The sequence below is a fragment of the Conger conger genome, chromosome 4 (assembly GCF_963514075.1).
Source record: "Conger conger chromosome 4, fConCon1.1, whole genome shotgun sequence".
NCBI lineage: Eukaryota > Metazoa > Chordata > Actinopteri > Anguilliformes > Congridae > Conger > Conger conger.
In genome coordinates, this window is record NC_083763.1 from 46928882 (window position 1) to 46953714 (window position 24833).

Below are 24833 nucleotides of genomic sequence, written 5' to 3' on the forward strand. Positions count from 1 at the left end.
AATACTTTATGGGCTGTTTGGGGATGACCTAATGTACTGAATCTTGTTTGTGTAGCGATTAACTTCAATGAATGGAAATGTGCTTAGTATGAAATTGCCCACTACATAAATGTTATGAATCCTTTGTTCCAGTAGTGCACCACTTAACTTTGGGGAAAGTATTTCTACAATGTGTGTGGCTATACCAACTGAAACTGTTCCAATCAAGGCTCTAAAACAAGTTGTGCAATACTGCATGGAATCAAATCCCATTCAAACGCCAACAAATGAGACTGCTGCATTTCCAATGTAATACCTTTAATAAAAATGGAATGATTGGGTGGAACTCCTGACTTCAGACAGAACTAATACACAGGAACTGGGGTGGGTGAAGGAATGGAAAATAAAAAATTAAGGTTTACATCTAAGTCCAGTTATTTCTCACAATTAAATATGTAAAAATAGGAACGGCAATGCCATTTATAAGCATGTTCAGAGGCATGTAACAGATCACTTTTTGTACAGACTTACATTGAAACCGGTGACCAGGTCAACACATCCTCTCCCCTTGGCTGCTTCAAATTCTGGATGAAATAAATATTCACTAAACTACAATTGCACTCTTGTTCTCGTCATTAACTATCAATGTAGGCCAAATTTAAACATGTACACAAACTCAATCAGAGAATTACGAGCAGAAGTATTGAAATGCATTACTCTTTATTTGTTTACTGAAAGTATGCTGTCAAGCTCTTGTTACGACTACTGGACAAATTACACCCTACATAAAAATGATTTCCGATACTTGGATTTACATACACACAGATACACACGTGTATATGTGTGACTGTATGTATGCATATCATATGGTGCATATGAACCAAAATCAATGTATCTGACCATGAACTTTAAATATACTACATACAGGAAGCATTCATATAGTAATACACTGTCTTAATACATTAAAGACTTAATATCTAACGTAAATTCCTCTACTCCCTGCACTGTTAAACAAAACACAATGGCTAATGAGGAACAATGAGAGTTTGGTTCATGTTAATACCTTCATCAGTCACTCCTGACACTTCTAGGAGAAATTAAAAACATAAAAATAATTCCAGTTTGATATATCACAAAGAAAGTCTTGAACCTTGAGTAGACTGCATGCTGGGATTGTGTTTTTCTCAATGCCTGTGTTTTATGAATATACAAGTATAGCTTCAAGCATCTAGCAGGTGGGGATGGTCCCAAGGACTGGTCCAAGACTGCATGATAAGTTGGGGGGAGGTGAGGTGTCCCATGCCTTCATTCGTTCTGTCAGGAGGGACCCCAGTGGAACGTACCAAGTAAATCCCCCACTCATACTACCAGGAGACAGCAGTTGTTTCCTTGGGTTATGGTCCCAGTTTTGACAATTAAAAAAATTATAAAAACATCTGCAAACAAAATTATGTAGACACTTAAAAGGAACAGCACCACTACTGCTACAGGTATGGGGTGTGATTATGAGAAAAAAAACTATTAGCAATCTCTGGGGAGACCCTTTGAAGCTTGATGCTTGAAGGACACCCATCAGATTAAGGTTGATTGCTGTCGCCTGCCATTGGAACATACAGATACCGAACTACAACTCTTCTAACGGTAAGCAAGCAAGTTTTAGGAATCCGTTCAATGAATATATATTTCATCCTTGGACGTGCAATTGTACGAAGTAAAAAACTAAAAGTTGTTGCATTGTCTTTTCTGTGCGTCCTCCACAGGGAGAGAAGTGAGGATTGATTAAATAATCTATTCCTTGTGCAGTTAACTCTCCTGATCTTGCAATGTTTCCAGGAATAGAAGAGGTGATAACACCAATAAACATTTAAGCTAATACAGATATGATTTGAACAAGTTTGCCTTAGGATAAATCACCAGAGGTAACTGTATGTACAGTGCCGTGAAAAGGTATTCCCTCTTTCCTGATTTCCTCTATTATCGCATATTTGTCACACTGAGCATCCTCTTTAAGTTTTCAATAATGGCTAATGGGTGATGGCTCTCACTGTGGTTTGGTGGAGCCCCAGATCCTCAGAAATGGCTTTGCCAAAGTCTGTGTTGTGGTAGGACCTGAAACGAGTGCTTTATGCTCAAAAACCTACCTATATTGACGCAGTTCTTCAGACAAGTGTGGGCTAGAAATCTCGGAGATGAGAAAGACTGATATTAAAATTTTGGAAGGTGGTGCAACCAGTTTCATTTTTCACAGGGATGATTTGGGTGTTTGATAACCCTTTTCATTAAACAAATGAAATAGTAAGTAAAAAAACACATTTTCAGGTTCCCTTTGCCTAATATTACATTTTATCTAAAGATCTGAAACAATTCCGCGTGACAAATATGTAATAATTGGAAATCAGGAAGGGGGTAAACACTTTTTCACAGCACTGTAAAAACACATGTGTATGCACACATACATGTATGTATATGTACTGAAGTGTGCACATATATACATACATATGTACATACAATGTATATATGCATACATACAGTGGCAGCTTAGACTGAGATGTTAAGTGCTAGACTCCGAGGATAGCTACAGCAAACCCAGTAAGACGTGCCAGGTTCCACGGCTATTATAATACTGGTAAAGGCAGGATAACACCGTTTATTTACAATACATATGTAATTCATCCCTAAGCTGAGATGAACCGACATAGGGCTCTTCCTTGATTTGTGTCCATTTAGATTCTGGCTGTAACAGTAGCTATGTACAGAGGCAGTGTCCTCACTGTCGCATGAGGCCAGAGGGGCGGAGCTTGTGCAGGAAGGAGGGGGGCCTCACGCCTGTCCGTCCTCCAATCAGTCAGACAGAATGTGCACAAAAGACATGGGGAACACCCCCTTTCTCTCCGGGTGCCCTTCAATGTGTCCAATCTGCGACAGAAAAGAAATGTGAAAAGGACTTTTGATCAGTAAATCACTAGACTAACAGGCTGGACTAACTAAATCTAGAATGTGACTTCAACTGCAACGAAAATGAGTAGATACTGTATGTATCATGTGAGGGAAACCTGACTGATAATGCTGCAAGCCCATGCGATTTCACATGTTTCACACATTTTTTGCACTCTGGAAAACTATTCTTTGGGACAGTACAAGAGCACACAGGCCCAATTTCTAGATCGTTTTTTATTTATTTTGGGGATAATCAATGTACGTTTCTGCTGTAGAAAACGCCTCGGAAATCCCACGCCGCACAGAAGCTGATGGTAGTCACAGAAACGGTTGCCATGGCGACAAACTTACCCACCACTCCTGGTCCTCCTCTCCCATGACGATGATCACCTCCCCCTCCACGAAAGTGAGCTCGTCGTCGTTGTCCGCCTGGCAGTCATAGATGGTCTTCACCCGTCTCACTTTGTTCTTCCCCTGGGTGAATGCACAAACGCCCAGCTCTTTTACAGATGTGGAAAATCTGGGTTCAGAAAGTCCCCTGCATTTTGTTCCAATCACCTGTATTTGCTAGTTAACACAACTCTTCAGCAAGGAGATAGAACTAAATCACGAAATCAGCTGGCTGGAAGTCCAGTCCATGGCTGGAAGAATCAGAATTACTACCCGAGACTTTCCACCTCTGCTCTTGTACTGTGTTACGGGACCATTTATAACTGTCGTTCATGTGAAATTCGATAAGAAAGACCAGGCTGACAAATGGGAAACTTATGCTCACTAATATCTTTTAAAGTACTGCTCATCCCTAATAGTTAGAAAAATAAATGTTCCATGTCAGACCACCCATGCTCACAGAACATAACACAATAGTAAAAACATAATAATGGATCTTATCTGTAGGGGTTCATCTAGGCCTGGGGGGTATATCACAAATGGACTACTAAGTTAGCTGGATAAGTTCTGAAGTAAAAACAGCTGTTCTGAGAACTTATCCAGTAATTCACTAGTCCTGCTTTGTGATATACACGCCAGGGGTGTCCAGTCATGGGTTATGGGTATAATGGTTTTGTTTTGGCCCACTATTATGACACCTGATTCAACTAATTATCCAATCATGGTCTTCAATCCAGACCTTGTTAAGTAGAACCAGGTGTAGTAGTGCTGGACTAACACAAACACTTTCACCCACATCGGCCTTTTTCAGATAAGATTGGATACCCCCTGATCTCGAAAATTTAAAAACCTGCTGATGACAAATACGCCATTGTTTATGCCATTGTTTCAATTAGTAATTTCTCCTGTTCTGTGAGTATTAACCATTTGAATAGGACTGGGGAACCTAACCAATTGTAGCTCTTCAGGTGAAATAGGTCCATGCTTTGCATCTTCCTCAAAACAGACTTGAGGCAGTCACTGCTACTCACTGTATTGATCTTCCGGGGCAGTGGAACAGGCATCTCAGTGGCACTGGGTGGGGTGCCATTGGTGTCCTCACTGGGCTGTTTGGGCACCAGTTCCCCCTGCTGGTTGGAGGCTAATGTGTCGGGGCGCTGCAGTTTTGGCGTCACCTCACCGGAGGGCGGCCTCTGGACAGGGTCGGTCACCGGTGGTTTAGGAGGAATGTCTGAGAGTTGGGGCTTAGGCGGGAGGTCCTTGATTTGAGGCTTGGGCGGAAGGTCGGTGAGTTGGGGTTTCGGGGGAAGGTCAGACAGCTGGGGTTTCGAAGGCAATTCTCCCGGCTTTGGGGGCAAGTCTGAGGCCTGGGGCTTTGGTCGTAATTCCACCGGGTAGGGCTTTTCTGGAAGTGGAGCCTTGTGAGGAGTCTCAGTAGTCTGGGGAGACTTCTCGAACAACTCAAGGGGCTGACTGGGCTTGTCTATAGAGGGGTGATGAATGGTGTCAATCTTCTGTAGTGCCACAAAGGAACAGGAATAAGGAAAAGCACTGTGAAGATATTTGTATTTAACAGCCATATCGTAAAATCTTTTTCCCACCCAAAATGAGCTTCACTCCTATTATAGACATTTGCTGTATGGCAAGGATCATAAAAACATGGTCCTTCATGGCAGAGAACTGTTGGTTTTACACCCTTCCTTTACATGGGATTCAGGTGTGAAGACAGTTCAGGTGTGTTCAGTTACCCTGGAGACAAGAAAGCCATGGCTGGATTTGGAATGCAAGGGCCGGATTTGATGAGCCTTGCTGTAAGCCATACAACGAGATGTAATAAGAAGCACCATTCAAGGTGAAGAGGGGAACATTGCCCTACTGATAGCGTTTCAGATGACGATAGAACTCTCGCTAGCTGGGACCTACCTTTTTGAGGTAGTTTGGGAAGGACCCTTGAACCAAGTGTAGATTTTTTGGAACTAGAAGTAGTGCTGAAAACATATGAAGCAAACAAGAATCACCAAGGGAAAATTCTGCTAAGAAAATAGTATTTCCCAACGTACAGCCAACTACAAACACCTTGCAGAATCAAGAGATTTGCCAGGTCTCCAAAGTGTGACCTGAGAGACAGAGAGGGCAGGGAGTTTTGTATACCTTTGCTGATGTAGAATGCCTTCGAACCTGTTTGCTGCAGATGAGGTCCTGTTCACAGAGACTGGAGTCGAGTCACTCCCTGTAAGCACCAGATCAATATAAGGGATGAAGCCAGGCTGCATCAGGCCATTTTTAAAGCTTAGTATATATGCAAGTACTGCATTAGGCTGGGTTCCTAATGGAATGTGTGCTGTGGTTTCACAAAGTAAACAAAAAATAGCTTGGATATATCAGAAAACATCTAAATACAAAATGGTGGAAGGTAGAATTGTATATAAAAAAATAAAAACATCAGGGAAACCAATTCCAGTCCGCAATGGTAATAGTCCTGCTGTTGTAAAGAACTGTCTTTCAAGATGCTGACAGCTAAAGCCCAGTGGACACTACAGGACTTTTAAAATCCTAACCGATATTGAAAATGTGGGAGACCCCACACAACAGCAGATTTCACAGATTCTTTCTGTGAATATGTTTGATATTTAGATTAGAAATCGGGAAGACACTGAGTAGACCGGGAAAGTTTCGATTCTGTCTGTAAACACCTTACATTACAGGATAATCTGGGCTGGTAATCAGTTGCAATAAGCGGTCGGGAAGCCCCGACACAATGGTTGTAAGGGGGTGGATCGGGCACAAAATTTTCCCCATTACCCTGTTGTGTGCACCAAACTACAGACCAAACTCGGTCCTGGGTACCTATGTGTATGCTGGTTTTTGTTCCAACTACAGCTGCAATCCCTTAGTAAATAACAAGTTGTACATTTGTCTTCATTACATTTTTCAGGGATTATTTACCCTTTTTAGCATGATTATGTCATAAATAACTATGCATGCCATGAAGAATTTAAGTCCCATCTACACACTGTGCTGCTAGATTGTGAATGATTACATACATTACATTACATTATTGGCATTTGGCAGACGCTCTTATCCAGAGCGACGTACAACAAAGTGCATACCCATAACCAGGGATAAGTTCGCTGAAAGACCCTAGAGGTAAGTACAATTTCAACTGCTACCTGTACAACAAAGATAAGGACAAGGGCCATTTTTTTTTTTTTTTTTTTTTTTGAACAAACAAACAAACAGAGCAAAAGTCACCAAAGTTAACTATCCAAACACTGCTTACCTAGCCAACTAAAATACTGATACACAAGTCACAGAGACAACAATTAAGGTTCACAGGGAGGTAGGGAGGGATGGGGAGAGGTGCTGTTTGAAGAGGTGTGTCTTCAGCTTGCGCTTGAAGGTGGGGAGGGATTCTATAGTTCTGACCTCAACGGGGAGTTCGTTCCACCACCGTGGAGCCAGAACAGACAGTAGTCGTGAGCGTGAGGTGGAGGTTCTGAGAGGGGGAGGTGCCAAGCGGCCTGTGGAGGCTGAACGAAGAGGTCTGGCAGGGGTGTAGGGTCTGATGATTTTTTGCAGATAAGCTGGGGAAGACCCTTTAACTGCTTGGAAGGCTAGCACCAATGTTTTGAATTTGATGCGAGCCATGACAGGCAGCCAGTGGAGGGAAGTAAGCAGGGGGGTGACGTGTGAGTATTTGGGAAGGTTGAAGACCAGACGAGCTGCTGCATTCTGGATGAGTTGGAGGGGTCTGATGGCAGACGCTGGGAGGCCAGCCAAGAGGGAATTGCAGTAGTCCAGGCGGGACAGAACCATCGCTTGGACCAGGAGCTGGGTCGAGTAGGGGGTGAGAAAGGGGCGGATTCTCCGTATGTTGTATAGGAAGAACCTGCAAGACCGGGTCACCACCGCAATGTTCTCGGAAAGGGACAGTCTGCTGTCCATCACCACGCCGAGGTTCCTTGCACTGGGTGACGGCGTGAGTGTGGTATCCCCGAGGGAAATGGAGAGATCCAGATGGGGAGAGGTATTAGCAGGTAATTATTTTTAAACTGATAAAAATTTAAGAGTGAAGGCGAATCAACTGCCTCGTAATTGCTTTGCAAATTATTTTGCCAAACACAATGCAAGTTTGACTTGTTATCATTTTCTTTTCTTTTAATTTTTCATTATCAACCAAGCTAGTATGAGTGACCATGTGTTCACATATTAGCCAATTAGCAACCTCTGGATTTGGCTCAGTCTTAAATTTGATCAGTTAAAATATATATATTATTTTTATGTATTTGCAATACAGCACAATGTGAACTTCTATTCTTTACGCCGACACAATTACTTATTAAAACTGCGGATGCATGAAATAAACATTCCCAGTTCTGCCGAGAGGAGCAAACGAGAGCCAGGTTTCCGTGCCGTTATATACTGTAAGTCTCATGCACGTACAGTAGGACGCGACCATTGACAAGGAAAGGCTCCGGCCATTACTCATCGGTGGGTTTACTGTATGCACCAGAGCAGAAAAAAAAAAACAGCCCACTGGTTTCCACGATGGAAATAGCTTACTGTAGTTGCCATAGCAACTGCTCATCTCTGAACAGCCAAAGGCCAGGAAGAACATAAGCTTCCTCACAGTTCTTTCGGAGTTACATTTTTCTCAGATTTTTTATTTTCTATTACTTATTCCCGCCCGACTCACCCTGAGTTATCCCACCTTTACTCTGTGAGCCAAGAGGTAGAGGGCAGGGCGGTTCAGACAGGGTGCGAGTGTGTCCGGAGGGAGGGGGTGGTGGCCGCTTCTTAGACAGGGCAGAGCCCCCAGGGGGCTGTGACCCCAGGGGGAGGGTGGAGGAAGGGCCAGTGGAGGGAGCTAGAAGAATGACAGATATGACATGCAGTGACTGACAGGCAGGATGGCTCCACCTGGATGTGTTCTAGGAGGGGTGAGATCCAGACCTCATCTGTAAATAGAGGTGTGGTACAGGGTTAAGGGGGGATATGCCACAGGGATAAGCGTGAGGACAGTGTCACACGGGTGAACAACAGCATCGACAGTAACAAAATACAACAGCGGACCACTGGGATGTGGAAGATAACAAGCAGATGATTGACAAGGACAGGGCAACACCTGATTGGTTACAATAAGGTGAGAGATGTAGGATACGAATGGGATAGGGACTGGTGAATCTTGTCTTGTCTTTTAAAATACAGTGCAGTCTGTAAGTATTTGGACAGTGGTACAATTTCTGTTCTTGTTGCTCTGTACTCCAGCACATTGGATTTGAAATGAAACAAAAAGTACAGACTGTCACCATTAATTTGAGGGTATTTACATCCATATTAAGGTGATGCATGTAGGAATTGCACCCTTTTTGATACATTGTTCCCTTATTTTAGGGGACCAAAAGTCATCAAACAGTTGGCTTCTCAGCTGTTTCTGATGTGTCAGGTGTATTCAAACGCGTCCTTCCTACAGGTATGGAGGGATGGATGTATGTAATTATCCTCAAATTAAATGCGTCTGCACTTTGACTTCAAATTCATTGTTTCATTTCAAATGCAATGTGCTGAAGTACAGAGCTAAAAGAACATAAATTATACCACTGTCCAAATACTTATGGACTGCACCATATGAATGTAAAATATATGCAATTTAACACTTAAATTGAGCTGTTATACCTTTTTTCTGCCAATTAATTTGTTAACACTGCGTTTACTTTTTAAAGACATTAAGCAATACAAACTCCCCATCTTTTATGTTGAGCTCGTTTGGACTTATTTACTTTATCACGTGCAGTCACTGAGCATAGCAAACTCAATACAACAAGCCACTGTACAATTTACAATCTTGTTTCATCAGCAGTACTCGGCTATCCTGGAGACAGCCAAGAGTACTGTGCGTTCAGAAGATTCATGTTCACTGAGTTTCTGTCAAAGCCAAAAGGAAAGTATGGAGCATAGAGAGCATGACTGCTCTCTGTTTAAGGTTTGTCTCGATTATCCCATTAGCTGTGCTGGACAAGATATTGTTTTATGAACTGCTGAATGGCACTGTTTGGGGTCCCTGTTAGTAAACATATCTTAGTTCAACTCGAATTGGAATCATTTTACAAGTTAAAATGTTTGTATTTATTCTTTTATTAAGAAAAGTGCAATTAATTCAATTTGATTTATTATGTTGTGAAACAACATGCACAGGTATGCACAGCTTTCAGATCACCTGAAGGCTTTGTTTCTGTTTCACATTTGTGTGAGTTTTCAGTAAATATTAACACAATACTGCTAGAACCAGAGCAGCAGATTACTATGTGTCCTCCTTCCAACCTTTACTAAAATAGTGGTCTGAATCAACTCCTCCAAATCCCAGTATTCACTTTTCACATGTTCCTATTAAGGCACTATTCTAGTGCATGGATGTGTCTCGCAGCGAGTTAACAAAACCAGGCCTTGCTGACAGAAGCCCCATAGGGTGATAAACAATTGGCTCAAACATCATCCAGGGATGGGTGAATTTCAGTTGGTGGAGATAATGGTGTCTCACCATACACCAGTGACCCCTGCTGGTCAGCTGGAGACCCACAAGTCTTCATGATAAATGTGTACTGACTATCACAGTGTGTGAAGTGCTTTTCAATCGATAGCGGAGGTTGAGGCAATGAGCGCAGATGATCGGACATTCCAAATTGGGGATAAAAAATGGGAAAGCGTAAGTGTAAAAAAAAATCATGTATCCACTAGACCTGGGTCAAATACGTAATTGTTTTGGATTCAAATACTTTTCTGTGCTCCATTGATCTTGCCTGGTGCGAGGACCAGAATATGTTAGAAAGTATTTGAATCCAAAACAATTACATATTTGACCCACCCTTCGCCGGTGTATTGGAACCTATGAAATACTCAAGTGCTTGCACCAGGCAAGATCACTCAAGCACAGAAAAGTAATTGAATCCAAAACAATTAAGTGTTTGAAAGAAATACCTGTAATGATGAAAGAAAATAATAATTTGCCATTGAAACCGGTTGATAAAACTTCAGCTGGGTATAGACAAACTTCACATTTTGAGGAACGGGTAAAAATAGTTTTAGTGCTTTTTAAAATAGATTTTATTAACCTAGCAATCTACTCATTTTCAAATTTCCCGGTTCATTATTGCCTTGTGGTTTAATGCAGTTGACCTCACATTCAAGCAAAACTGACTAGCTTATGAACTTACAAAACTGTGTGTAAGTATTACCAGCAGTCTCAGAACCACCCCTTCATTAAAATGGACAAATTGTAGCTTGTTAGCATTTACCTACCGCTGAATGCTAACAGAGAGGCAACCCCAAACCACACATGTTGGAAGTAGTGCTCACTGATGCAGGTAATAGAAAGCTCAGCAGGAGAGAGGGGTCAACGGCACCACCACAGGGGTACTGGGAATGGAGAGGAAGCAGATGAGAGAAACTGAATAAGAAGATATATAGAGAGAGAGAGAAAAGTGACTGTGAAAGAGCATTCGCTTCACACATGGGCTCTCTTTAGCCTTTAAACAGGAAGGCAAATCTAAAAAGAAAAGCACCAAAGGATTCAGCCTCTATGATTCTGCTGATTTGCCTGGAGATATGGCCCTGAAGTTATTTTGTGATGTTCATTTATTCATGCGTTTAATAATATGACTAGACTTGGTTGGGAAACCTTTATGATGTTCACGGGCCTGTATTTACTCTTAGAAGCATCAGCTACTGTAACAATGGCTTCAGTTGCGCTTGCCTACAGCCACCTTTCCTGGAAAATCCTTGTTTGTGAAGTTGCTAAGATACCCCTTTCCTACCCTCTAGTTGATTCTGGCAAATGATCTTCTTCTCTTGGGTGTGTACTCCCAACTCCAGGAGACCATACCGGGCTTATAATAGCAAGAGTCTTTTGGGTCCACTGAAACAGAACAACTGACTTCTTAAAATTCCTCAATCTATTTCCAGTCTATTTCAAGCCAACACAAGCTGTTCACACCCTTCCTAAAAACGACCTACCGGGCTATCACATACCATTCTCACAATGCTAATGAAACTCTCTGATAATTACATCACCTTATAACACAGCCAATTCTGTACTGAGAAAAACTGTAATTATACAAGGTGCTACATCATACGCTCTCCTATAATGCAGACCTCATCACTATACATGAGTACATGCATCCACACACTACACAGTACACACTAGATCAGTGGTCCTGGACACTCGCAGAGTGTGCTGGTTTTAGTTTTCGCCTTAATATCAGCAGCCAATTCAGACCCAAGAAACCAGGTGAGGTGAGCTAACTGCGTAACTAACTGCTTTAATCAATCAATTGTATATGTGTGGTTTTTGTTTTAGTTTTTTTTTTCCCTTCATCTAACATAATGTTAACATATGCATGGCAAACCTTAAACGGATCCAATGCATCTATGGCAGGACTGCCCAACCCTGTTCCTGTAGGTTTTCGTTTCAATCCTAATGTGGCACACCGGATTTGAATAATTAGCAGCTCAATGAGATCTCTCACTGAGTAATGACAAAAACCAGCACACCCTGCGGCTCTCCAGGACCAGGAGTGAGGACCGGGAGCACACTACAGGTATTTGAAGTACACGCTCGTCGGGGGTTTGGGCAGAAGCGGGCGCCCGTGACTCGGCGCTGCTACCTTTCCCGATGTGTCTGGGGGGCAGGGGTGGGGCGTCGATGACGGGCGAGGTGGGGGAGTCGGTGGACACGCTGTACATCTGGTTGGTGAAGGCGCTGTAGGAGAGACGCTGCTTGTCCCGCTGCCCCAGGAAGCCGGGCAGGGACAGCTTCTCCTGGGGCGACAGGCTGGAGGAGTGGCAGAAACTCTGGGGGCGGGGGGAGCGCTCCTTCTTAATGGGGCTGGGCGCCAAAGGGGGGAGAGAGGAGGGAAGGGGAGGAGAGGGAGAACGGTTATTAGCGACGTGATTTGTGGAGCGTTCCAGGCCGTGTATGACAGGGGATCCCATCTCTATGTGTTACCCTCTCTTCCACCATCAATTCTACACGCAATTTATGTTAATATTTAATGTAAACTAAAAACATTTTTCCCTCACTCTCTTATGACCCCCTTTGACTTGATGTTGTTGTTCTGTTATTGTTGTTACTGTAAACTGTAGCCCAATCACTATGTGCTATCTTTTACAGTCTTTTATGTTTTTAAATGTACAGTGGGTTGAGACTGTGAAATGCACTTTAAATAAGTGATGACTTGACTTGACTCTCTGCTGTCTCCTTGCATGAATGAAGTCAAACAAACAAAAGGGTAGACTGTTCACTGATTACTAAGTTGCTTTCATGTTTATGTACAATGATGTACTGGTACTTTGGTCAAATGTAGTACTTTCTGCCAATAAAGGATTTTGAGTTTAAATCTGAGAGAGATTTGAATTTGAGGGAGGTCAGTCAGTACAGCATCAGGCAGGAAACAAGGGGAAGTACAATAAATAATTCAAATGGCATGACCACACTTCTCCATTGTAAAACTTGCACCTCTTATAGCTTTCAGAGAATAGTGCTTTATTGTACAGTAAGAAACCAGATCAGATATGAAAAGGCTGACACAAGCATTGTGTATCAGCACAATAAAAAGCTCACAGACAGAATTAAATTAGCACAATGAAGTGTATTTCTCACCAGGCAAGATTTTACACACAAACACTGTGTTCCTTTTTATACTGTAAGTGCATCAGCATCCCATTCTCTTTAACGGTTCAAATTACAACGGCCTGCAAATGAGTTGGTGTGGATAGTTTCCACTCAGAATGCAAGTGCAATGCCTTTACAAGAGAAACCAATTAACTGATTAAAATATAATTACTGACTGCTTTTAATTGACTGAATCCCATTCCATAAATGCCAATCCATAGTATGAAAAGGGTGGATATTTTGAAAGTGGAAATTCACAGATAATCAAATGCTTGTCTTATGACTATATTGCAATGCTGTGCACATAATTTAATAATCTAGATAATTCAGGATCGTGCAGTTAAAAATGAAAGCATGTGGAATTTAAATTTATGCCAGCTTGCCCAGCTTGAAAATGGAGTCTAGCTGGGTATAAGCTGGTCAACCGGCATGGCCAAGCTGGTCATGGAGCTGGTCTAGCTGGGTATGAACTGGTCAACTATCTAGTGCTGCTACAATGGCTTCAGAAAGTATTCAGACCTCTTCACTTTTTGCACACTTTATTATGTCTTCACTTAATCATTATGGGATATTGAGTATAGATGTATGGGCAAAAATGGCAATTTTATCCATTTTAAATGAAATCTACAACACAATAAAGTGTGCAAAAAGTGAAGGTATCTGAATACTTTCTGAAGGCACTGTAGCTTCTCTACCAGCACAGAAACTGACTCCCACCTTAAGCATTTGGGTGGAGACACTGCACTACTTAGGGCAGGTCATGTAACGTGTGTGAGCTCCGCGATAGGGCGTGGCCAGAGCAGCGTTGCTCTCACCTTGTCGTCCAGGTCATCATCACTCTCGTCAATCGTCAAACGTGTACGTGAGGGTTGAACTTCCCGGCTGCTGCCTGCACAAGCTTTATGGGGTGAGGTGGGGTTGTGTGGAGGGTATGGGCATATTAGACTCCGGTCAACCGGGACACTGCTCGAAACCAAACCGAAAATGTTTTCATTATTTTCATTAAAATAAAAATCTTTTTACTTTCTTCACAGTTTTCAACTGCGAGCTGGACTCTGTGAAATGGCCGGCTGACAAATAAGATGTTTGGGCAAGCTGCATTAAAGCTAGCTGGAGAGAAGCAAACAACATCAGCAGAATTGACAAAATGTCCGTTATACACCCCAGATAATTTGTATGATGTTACATGCAATCACAGAGCAGCGATACCTGTTTCTCTCATGGGAGCCCTAAGGGAATCACAGAACAGACTGAAGGACACCGTGTTCAAGACATTAGCACTTTAATAATCGGCGCAGAACCTGGTAATTACTCGCACATGGCGTGACTCTTATTATCACATGACCGTTCAGGTGTCACATGCAGACTGCTGCCAGTGAAAATTAGACAGATTTAGCAGCTTGAACAGACCTACATTGCATTCGATAGCAGCTGCTGCCGCCTAGTGGGGACAATCTTTATCATGGCACAGATCAGGACTGCCCAGCCCTGTACCTGGAGATCTACCGTCCTGTAGGTTTTCATTCCGACCCTAAAAAAGCACACCTCATTCAGCAGCGAGAGATCTCACTGCTAATTATTCAATTCCGGTGTGCCACATTAGGATTGAAACGAAAACCTACAGGAACAAGGTTGGGCAGTCCTGCCGTAGATGTATTGGCATCCGCTTAAGGTTTGCCCTGCATTTGTTAACATTATGTTAAATGAAGAAAAAAAAAAAAAGAAGAAAAAAAACACATATACACTGAAATGTTTACAAAGATATACTGGTTTGCATTTCCTGAAATTACACAAGATACTTACTGGTTCTTCACACTGAATGCTCCTCAGCCTCCTGGCTACATCCAGCGCCGTCTCTCCATTCAGATTGGCTGAAATAACACAAGGTGGCAACCAATCAACAGTGTAGGGCTAAATGTGGGCTCACAATGGCTATCTAAAAAAAATCTAAGCAGTGATGGGGCCACACTTCTCAAAGGACATAGAATATATAGAATGCATATAAGTCTACCAACACCACTACTTGTAATCACCGTTCATAGCTATGGATACTGGCTGTTACTTGATGATAGAATTGCACTTCATCTATGTTTGTATTTGTTCCAATGACCTTCAGTATGCACTCTGTACGTCACCTTGGTTAAAAGCATTGCGAAATAAAGCACAGTAATGCAGACCTGGATCATATCAGTCATTGTTTTGGATTCACATAGGACCAGATGGCGGGCGTTTGCACTTTTTGAGAGTATGTCATACTGTAGGAATACACCAGACAAGCTCAGTAAAGCATAAAAAAATATTGGAATCCAAAACAATTACTTATCTGACCCAGCCCCAGGTCCGATGTAATGTAGTCCCGTTGATGAGTGCCAATGGTAGGGGTGGAGATGTGGAGATGGCCAGTGGCCAGGTACTCACTGATGTCAGTTGCCGGCTTGCCCCTGAGAAGCAGCTTTAGGCATTCGTGCTTCTCGTACATGCAGCAGTAGTGCAGTGCCGTGTTCCCCTTCTCTGTCTGCTTGTCCAGATTGCCGCTGCACAGAACAAGGCACGGAGAGGGTCAGGAGGTGACACTGCATAGCGTTGTTGGTGATTGATGTGATCACTCGATGCAAATTAAAACTTTGGGTAGGATACTGATGTTGAGGCCTGGATTTGCTCAAGTTTCATTAAGTTTCATTGCTCAAGTTTCAAGAAAACACATTACAATCCTGAAAAAGGCAATACAAACAGATACACAATTTGTAGTTCCTTCATTATAGACACGTTTTCTGAGTACAATTTAAAACGCTGTGAAGTTTCCAATACATAATCTACATGATGGTACTGCACTTCCCTACCTGGAAATTAATTTGGACACTCGAATGACGTTAATCGCTCCAAGAAAAGCTAACAAATAGTATACAAATACGAGAGATAATTAGTCTGTCACTAAGATGGATGCTGCTGCTAAAAAATGCAAACCTAAGTGAACCAAGAAATGCTCATATTTATATAATACAAAAAACTTTGACGTAATAAAATGCAAAACGATGATGCTAGACTGTTAAAAAGACTCTTTGCTAGTGAGAACAGTTTAGATGCTTATCAGCCTTTTATTTGAAATTGAAATATGCAGTGCTAAACTATAAAAACTTAAGGCTTTTCGTATTTTTTGGGTATTTCAGTGTATCTCTCGCTGTACAGTATGTACATGCTCTGACATAAATTTGTTCAAATTTAGGAATGGTACAAGCCTCTTCTTTAATTTAAGTTTTCAACCATGTGTGTGCAGTAAATATTTTTGGAGATATTTACACTTTTATAGGACTTGTATAAAATAGTTTGAAATTTGCATATTATCATTTTATGTAGAGAAATACTGAACAAATAAATACATGGCCAAGCTGAAAATGACAAACATTAAGATACATTAGACTGCTGAATTATGCAGGTTTGAACTAATACAAACAGGAAGGTGTAATGATTATTACTAGCTCACCAAAAATGCTAATTATTTTTCATTTTTCTTTCATGCTGATATTACAGTACATTAACTACACAACGCTACTACATTTATTATGCAAAAAATATCAATTGTTGCAAAATTTTGCATTAATCGTTAAACAGTTTATAATATATAATATAATTTATCTATGAGGTGCTGTGGTCAGTATTCCCTCTCCCCACCCTACTCAGCGTCAAAGCTAGCCGGTAGGTAGTGTCACCTAGGGTTAGGTAAGGTTCAGTTGGCTGTCACATCATACTCTGGCGCCCCCTGCTGCTTAATTGACCACTCACAGTGCTGACAATTCTGTTATTGTGTTCAAAATAAAACCCTAATATAATAATAAGCCATCAAAATAGAAAAACAGAACAAACCCTGTTGTTTATCGAATATGTATTAGAAAAGGGGTGTGTGGCTCGGCCTCTACAGCCTAGATCGCGTAGATAGTAAGGAAGGAGGAAAGTAAGCACTACTCAGCATGAGTTAGCGTAGTGTAATGAAAATGTGCCCATCCGCATACCTGTTCTGCACAAGGAAGTCCACTAGGTGAAGTGAGGTTTGGTCTGAAATCCGCACCGCAAAGTGGAGTGCCGTCTCTCCTGGCTCCTACAGGGGGAAATCAAGAGGAGACATGATCAATCAGTGTCAGCCAGCAGAAAGGGGCATCATGGCATCTACTTGCTTCAGCTAAAGAGGCTTCATTTAACCCTTTCAGTCCCAATCCCAATATCAAGTGTCTTCACCCAAATCCCAAGGAGTTTTGGCTTTGGTCGAGAAAATTGAGAAAAAAAACATTTTGTATGGTTTTAACAGAGGCTTAAAACAAAAGTATTGCAGTCATATACATATAGGTCGAGAGTGACAAATGGCACTCTTGGGATTTAACGGCAGTTACACATCAGTGCCATATGGCACTCTTGGGACTGAAAGGGTTAACAAAAAGTTCCTTTCAAGGTTTCCACTTTACAATCAGTTACTTGTCTAGTGGAGCCAATCTCCCCGGAGTAATTTAGGGTAAACCCTTTCCACTTTGCCCCCCCCCCTAAGAGGGCAATTTCCGCCTATTTTGTAGAAGTGTCAATATCGCAACTTTTTACTGCATGCACACGGTTGAAGACTTTAATTAATTAAGACGCTTAGACCATTCAGAAATTTGAGAATGGTTTCTGAAGAGCATGTACATACAGTGTACACAAAAGATACATAAAAATCCAACAAAATTACCAAACACCTTATGTTTTTCTAGTTTAGCACTGAATATGTCAATTTCTAAGTCAAGCACCAACCCAGAGCTACTTTATATTTCTGTACAAACTTGATGTCAACATGATGTGTACAGAATTTGGTCAAGATATTGACAGGCATTCAAATTCCGCATGAGTTTTCCAAAAACAGAACCCAGATATCCTCAAGTATCCCCAAATCCTTGCAAATACAAAATCCCTTTTTGACTCATGAACGATCAGAAAAGCTTCTTTTTCTATTAAAACAAAGACAATTAACCTTCACATGTGTTTTATTCACATATATGAGAGTATGTTTTTATAAAGCACGCCCAAAGTGTCCAAAAAGCTATCCAAAAGGGATTACTCACACGAATGCTTTCTAACCAACCTGCACCACATTTAAAATGGTACTTTATTTCAAAATTAGGTTAACCAGAGCCCCCTTACCCAGTACAATTACAGGCTTATCTATAGCAAGTCAAGATCCTGTAATTGTCTGTTACCACCTCGTACGACATGGACGCGGGGTTGGATTATAGGAGGCGAACAAACATTAAACTATTTACAAACGTACAATATCATACAAAAGTACAATAGCGGAATACACAGACCAAATGCAATATGATGTTGGCTATACCACTTCAACCCACACACGCGCTAAAATAAACTGTCCTCTGATATTCACGTGTCCTACAGGCATGTATGCATGACAGCTGGGTTTGGGCTTTGGTTTAGAAAATGTAGAAAATGTAGTATGGTTTTAATAGGGGCTCAAAACAATAGCAGTCATTTTGATTGGTTGAAGAGGTATAAGATCGAGAGTGCCTTATGACACTCTTGGGATTTTACGGTGGTTACTCTTGAGTGCCATACGTGCCAAAAAGAACATACTTTGCGTAAGGAGGGGTTGTGTTTGTCTGTGCAAACCTGCATGACATCCCCTATCTGATTGAACGAAAAACTCTAGAACAACAAAATATTAAACACCCTTATCTTATAAAGGCCATCAAGCTTGTAATACACCACACTTACATTACATGTTATTTGGTTGATGCTTTTACCCAAAGCGACTTACAGTTGATTAGACTAAGCAGGAGACAATCCCCCCTGGAGCAATGTGGGGTTAAGGGCCTAACAGCAGCTTTATTGTGGCTACACCAGGGATCAAGCCACCGACCTTGCAGGTCGCGGTCATGTACCTTAACCACTATTGTATTGTACCACACAATAGCACTGCTCCTACAGTACCATTTACTTCAGTGTACCTTCCATTCATTCCTGCAGATCTTGCAACATCTACCCAGGCTCAACTTGAGTCTGCGTCTTTAGCCCCCAACTTAATATGAGCACATACTCTTCAATATCCAGCCCTTCCTCTCTTAGTTTTGGGGTGGGGCCAAGGCAATGTCTTACCTGGCCTGTCTCGGGCAGTGGCTCTATAAGTTCCACCCCCTCGGCATAGACCTGGATTAGTGCAAGTAGGTCCCTGGACTTCACAGCTTCATACATCTCGCTCATCTTGGCGGCTGCAGACGTGCAGGTCTTACGGGCAAATTTGTGGTCCACGTACTTGGCGTTGATGAACTCCTTCCTTGCCATCCTGTGTGGAGACGAAGGTGGCAGTGAGCTATGGCCAGTTCTCAAGTAAAATTTCAATACATTAAGAAGAACCCACCTCATGTCATGGGTCTAAAACTCTCACTCTGGCCTGTTAAATATCGAAGCCGATTCGAATAGATTCAGGACAAAGCAGCTCTTTGCTAACATACCATATGTGCCTTTATCGGCTCATTTTAGCCCTATCTGAGGTTGTATACTGCCAATCCACAAGGTGGCAGCCTGGGTTAATCTGGTTGAAGCAAGCAACCTTGGAGCAGAAAGGATAACTTCTTCATTTGTAGTTGTTCGTTGAAGAGTATTTACGTACAGTGGCCTCCAGAATTATTGGATCCTCTGACTGGCAATGTACAAAAAATACAATATGATTACGGAGATAAACTCAATAAAAAATAAAAAATAAAAACCAAAGTCAAGGATCCATAATTATTGGCATTATTATATAATATACAGCATCAGCAGGTTTGGCATTGAAACAGAGATGCATAAAAGGAGATGTGTGTCATACCCACAGTGAAATTTGGTGGTGGGTCAGTGATGTTTTTGGACTGTATATATCACATGGAATTACAGCATGTATTTGCATCACGTTACATTGCTATGCAAAGATGTAATAAAAGGCCCATATGTTGCTATTTGTTCCCTTGTCAGACACCTGAAAGTGGCAGCAGTTCTTATTCAAGCCTGTTAATACTGTAAAACAAACAAGAATATTTTCACCATTTACTTTCTCCATGTGTGCATACAATGGTGCCAAGATTAACTGTGCCACTGGACTGGGGTTGGGTGTGAAAGTGTGAAAGTGAACCGCAAAATCAAGCAATGAACATCTGACGTGCTGCAGAAACTAAATTCAAAATTGCTCCAAACAGATGGAATGCAGTCAACCATGCCAGCTAAACACGCTTGAATACAATTTGCTTTGTTTTCACACCAATGTACTGAAATACTTTAAATTTAGCAAGCTCGCCATTTTTTTGAATAAAACAATGGGCACATTTTTTGATATTTATACTAGGGACACATGAAACACTGATATCACTTCCATCCATCCATCCATCAATCCATTATCTGAACCCGCTTATCCTGATCAGGGTCGCAGGGGGGCTGGAGCCTATCCCAGCATACATTGGGCGAAAGGCAGGAATACACCCTGGACAGGTCGCCAGTCCATCGCAGGGCACACGCACCATTCACTCACACACTCATGCCTACGGGCAATTTAGACTCTCCAATTGGCCTAACCTGCATGTCTTTGGACTGTGGGAGGAAACCGGAGTACCCGGAGGAAACCCGCGCAGACACGGGGAGAACATGCAAACTCCGCACAGAGAGGCCCCGGCCGACGGGGATTCGAACCTAGGACCTCCTTGCTGTGAGGCGGCAGTGCTACCCACTGCACCATCCGTGCCGCCCTGATATCACTTCCATTATTGAGAATTAAACAGACTGTATGAAGCTGCTATCTGAAAATGGTAAACTGTAGGCAATTTGAGTATCTGTGCAGCGACAGCAGTACTGCTAAATGTGCACACAAACAGGAAGTACTGGTTACTATAGAAGCAGGACACATTTTATGAGCTCTGTGATGTGGCACAGCCATCTTACATTTATTTTCCTATCAGTGCCCAAGCGGTATAAATGGTAATAAACACACATTAACTGACACAACACAGTAATGTTCAAGCAAGATTCAAAATGTTGGCAGGGTTGGGACAGAACATTTGCATTCATTTGCACTGTGGTGTGAGACAGCAGGCCTTATCCTAATTGGGTTGTGACACCATTGTTAAGAGAACAGATCAGACGCTGAGGCGTCAACTCCACAGGTAGCAAGGGCATGCAGGCACATTATCTGTGTGTTCTCAAACCAAATGTCTCAACTCTTATAAAGAGTTCATATAAATATAATTGTAATATAAAAATTTAAATATGATATAAAATATAAGCTATGCCATGTCAGGGACTTACATATCACTTGATGGAGTGGGCTTTGGAGAAGGATAAGGTAGGTTCCCTTCCATAATATCATTAAAACTACTGTTTCCTACATTCTTGGCCAGCTGAAAGGGAAACAGACGAAAAGAGTCAAGCCAACATGCCACAGAAACAACAGTCAATTACTTAAATTTGACAGAAGGAAATAGATATTCATAATTGAAGTCATTCATAATGTTATGTAAAGCTGAGGATTTCTGAAATGTACCAGTGCATCACAATTATTGTTAAACATGAATATCTAATTACAAATGACTTGGTTTGAGTTTTTCTGAAGTTGCAAGCATTGAAAAACGAAAAGTGTGAGCTCACTTAGACATTTCAAGAAAGAATCAATCTAGATGGCCAAAATAAGGCTAATTCCTCAATGCTGAGAAAAGGCAAGATAATCGCATTTCATTTTGAAACTGGCAGGATTTTAACTCACCAAGAGTTCAGAAGTCCCTAATTTATCTAGCTCCATGGACTGGATTTGTGAAATATGCACCCCCATTTCCCTGTGGATGCCTGAACACTCAATGCATGTTAAAATTCCCAGATTTGTGGACAGCCATTTTGGATCTGAAAATACAGAAAGATACAGACAGTGAGGAGAACCTGTTGAGGTCAGTGTCAGTGACATAATATTTCCAGGACTAATCCGCCAAGAAGGAATACACAGTCAAAAATGAGTGTTACCATGAGCACTACAGTATTTCATTATTGCAGATATGCTTTCCAGGCACAAGAGGGCACAAGAACCTTCTTGGCTTTTCACTTATAGTTTGTAAGTTGGATTCCTTAACCAAATTTCAGTTTTGTATTGCAACACCTAAACTGTGCTTAAATATTAACTTATATAAAGAAATCTTAAATGTTGGTATGCAACTCATATGCTACTATACCCACAGTGTTGAAGCATAACCAAATCCAAACAGAAAAAACGAACACTCATGAATTCAGACTATGCTTACAACAGACATGGATTTTATCACGGAAAACAGAGCCTTTTCATGACATTCCAAGTGAAAAATGAAGGAAACATAACATTTCCAAGATTTGAGAACAAGTTACTAATCTACTGACATTTTCCTTGATGGCAGAACTGTTGACATGCTTGACATCCTCAAAGTGTGAAACTGACTCACGCCTACATGAAGGTGATACACCACTAGGGGGCCTCACGGATTTGATGGCACATAAAACATGGCTGCCTCTACTCATAAGCAGCAAGCACAGAATCAGACCTTTTACTTTCTGTATTCACATAATATTTGAGCTGGTATCTTTTTTTCATCAGGAGCTTCCTAAGACTGCACAAAACATCAAAAATGCTAAACCAATCACTGACTGATACCACGTAGATTCCTTGTTGGAACTCTAAATGCTACAAGGCAGACAGGAGACATGTTACTGGTTTTGAAAAAATGTCCTTAGTTTGCACATGTGGCTGGAACTATTTGGTTGCCTGCAGAGGTTCTGATCAAGCAGATGTACCCAGGTACAGCAAAGTTGTATGTTGCATGATTCAGGCACTACGTCATATCTCCAAAGATAGGAGAATCAATGACATGCAGAAAATGCAGCTGCAGCTGTATACATCCATAGGGTCAGGCAAGGGGGACCTATCTACTGCAGTGTAGGGTCGCAATACCTGAAATGCGGTACCCACGGGACGGATGATGCAGGTCAAATCCTGGCTAAGACTGTTATAGTGTGGCTTCAACCGTGTATGCCAGCTACTCAGGCAGTACAATGCAGAAACTCGGTAGAAGGTCTGGAGTATGTGTCTGTCAAAAAAAGAAGGTCCAGAATACGCGTATGTCAAATAAATAATAAAACACAGTCGTGTAATGTTGTTGTTTTCTCAGAATAGAGCTTCACTGCAGAGGTTTCCTCCCAGTATCTAAACCTTGCTCAATCAGCTGACGGCACCACCACCAGGCATTTTTTTCTGCTGACAGAGGGCTTTTCCAGGGATTATGCGAGCGGGGCTGGGGGAGGTGGTGGCTTTGGGGGAGGCACGCGTTGCCTGCCGGGTTTCTGCATTTCAGCCGGGAGGATCGCGTGAGCTGCATGATGGGCAGAACGCGAACGTGCTGACGTGGCTTGGTCTGTTTGACTCAGGGCAGCCAGATGCTAAAGTCCTTTCACTTCCTTTCACCGCACCACCACGTGAAAGAGGAAGTGATAAAAGAAATGTAATTCTGATGAAATGATTAGCCACTCAGAGCTCTAATTTGATGTCTTCCTGAGGTATCTAAAAGAACTTGTATACCGCTTTATGCCTATGTAAATACACCCCCCCCCCACCACACACACACACACACACACATAATGTATGTAAACACACTCAAAATACACAAAAGCAGCCGATACACGGACGGCCTACCTGCAGCCCCACAGTCGCAGCAGACCTCGTTGCCAGGCGTACGCAGCACGTCAACGATGACAGCTTTGGTCAGGTCCTCCAGGCTGTCCTTCCCGGTGCTCTGCTCTCCGCGGAATGCCATGTTCAGGGCCTCCTCCTTGCTGTTGGTCAGCACCGAGATCCATCTACACGCAGGCGGACACACAGAGGAACGATCGTAGCCGCGGTTACGGCCCAGTCCTGTCCGCAGTTACAGAGGCCGAAGGGATCAGAATAATACCCACAGGCCTCTGCTCCAGCCTCCACATTCAGACTCCTTGAACTTGTTATTAGTTCCAAGAGGTTGTCGAGGACCCGGCCCTAGGCCCCCCTGATGAGAGATTGACAGGGATGGGTTAGGAAGGAATGCATTGTTAACCCCTCGCACACGCCATCGAGGTGGTAGCAAGCACGCCCGTAAGAGGAAAAATATGTGGTTCAGAGATAATGAGCAGCCATACTTGTCAGCGGAGGAGTCTGAAGTCGGGGGACTTAGATTTAGGGTTTTAAGGAGCAAGGTTAAAGTTCTGACTGAGGCCATGCAAGGTAGTGAGAATTTGAGAGCACAACACCTCCGTGACTAAGTGGATATGATAATCAAATAAATAATGCATATAAAATGGTGCATTTATGGACTTGGAAGTGGATGCTTAGCAACACGAGGTTAAGGCCATTGTGATTCAGAGACTTTTGAAATCAAAACAGATATCACAGCTTTTGTATTATTAATCTATGCAAATTTCAGTAACATAATTTCCTTCAGTACTGCGCAATGGCAACCACATTTTTCGGAAACCCGCCGTTCCATTAACTGCCCTCACCCTCTGAAATCTGCCGATGTGACAAGTGGCTCTCAGGCGCACGGTTTAGGCCTGACGTTGTCATGGTGATATCCTGTGGCAGGCAGCCAGACCCTCAGCGAAGTGGAAGCCTACATCCATTTCCTCCGGATTTCTATCTGCCATACCGAGCCCCAGAGGGCAAAGAGAGGGATACACCTGTAGTGCAGTCCGTAAGTATTTGAGCAATGGTACCATTTCTGTTCTTTTGGCTCTGTACATTGCACACATTCGATTTGAAATTAAATAATTGGTTAAAATGCATACTGTCACTTGTAATTTGAAGGCATTTACATCCCATTTT

At 42.2% G+C, this 24833-nt stretch overlaps 1 pseudogene; it reads right to left on the minus strand.

Annotated features, from left to right (window-relative positions):
- Positions 1-280: 280 nt before the first annotated feature.
- On the minus strand, positions 281-24575 carry LOC133126632 (arf-GAP with SH3 domain, ANK repeat and PH domain-containing protein 1-like; annotated as a pseudogene).
- Between the last annotated feature and the right edge of the window lie 258 nt (positions 24576-24833).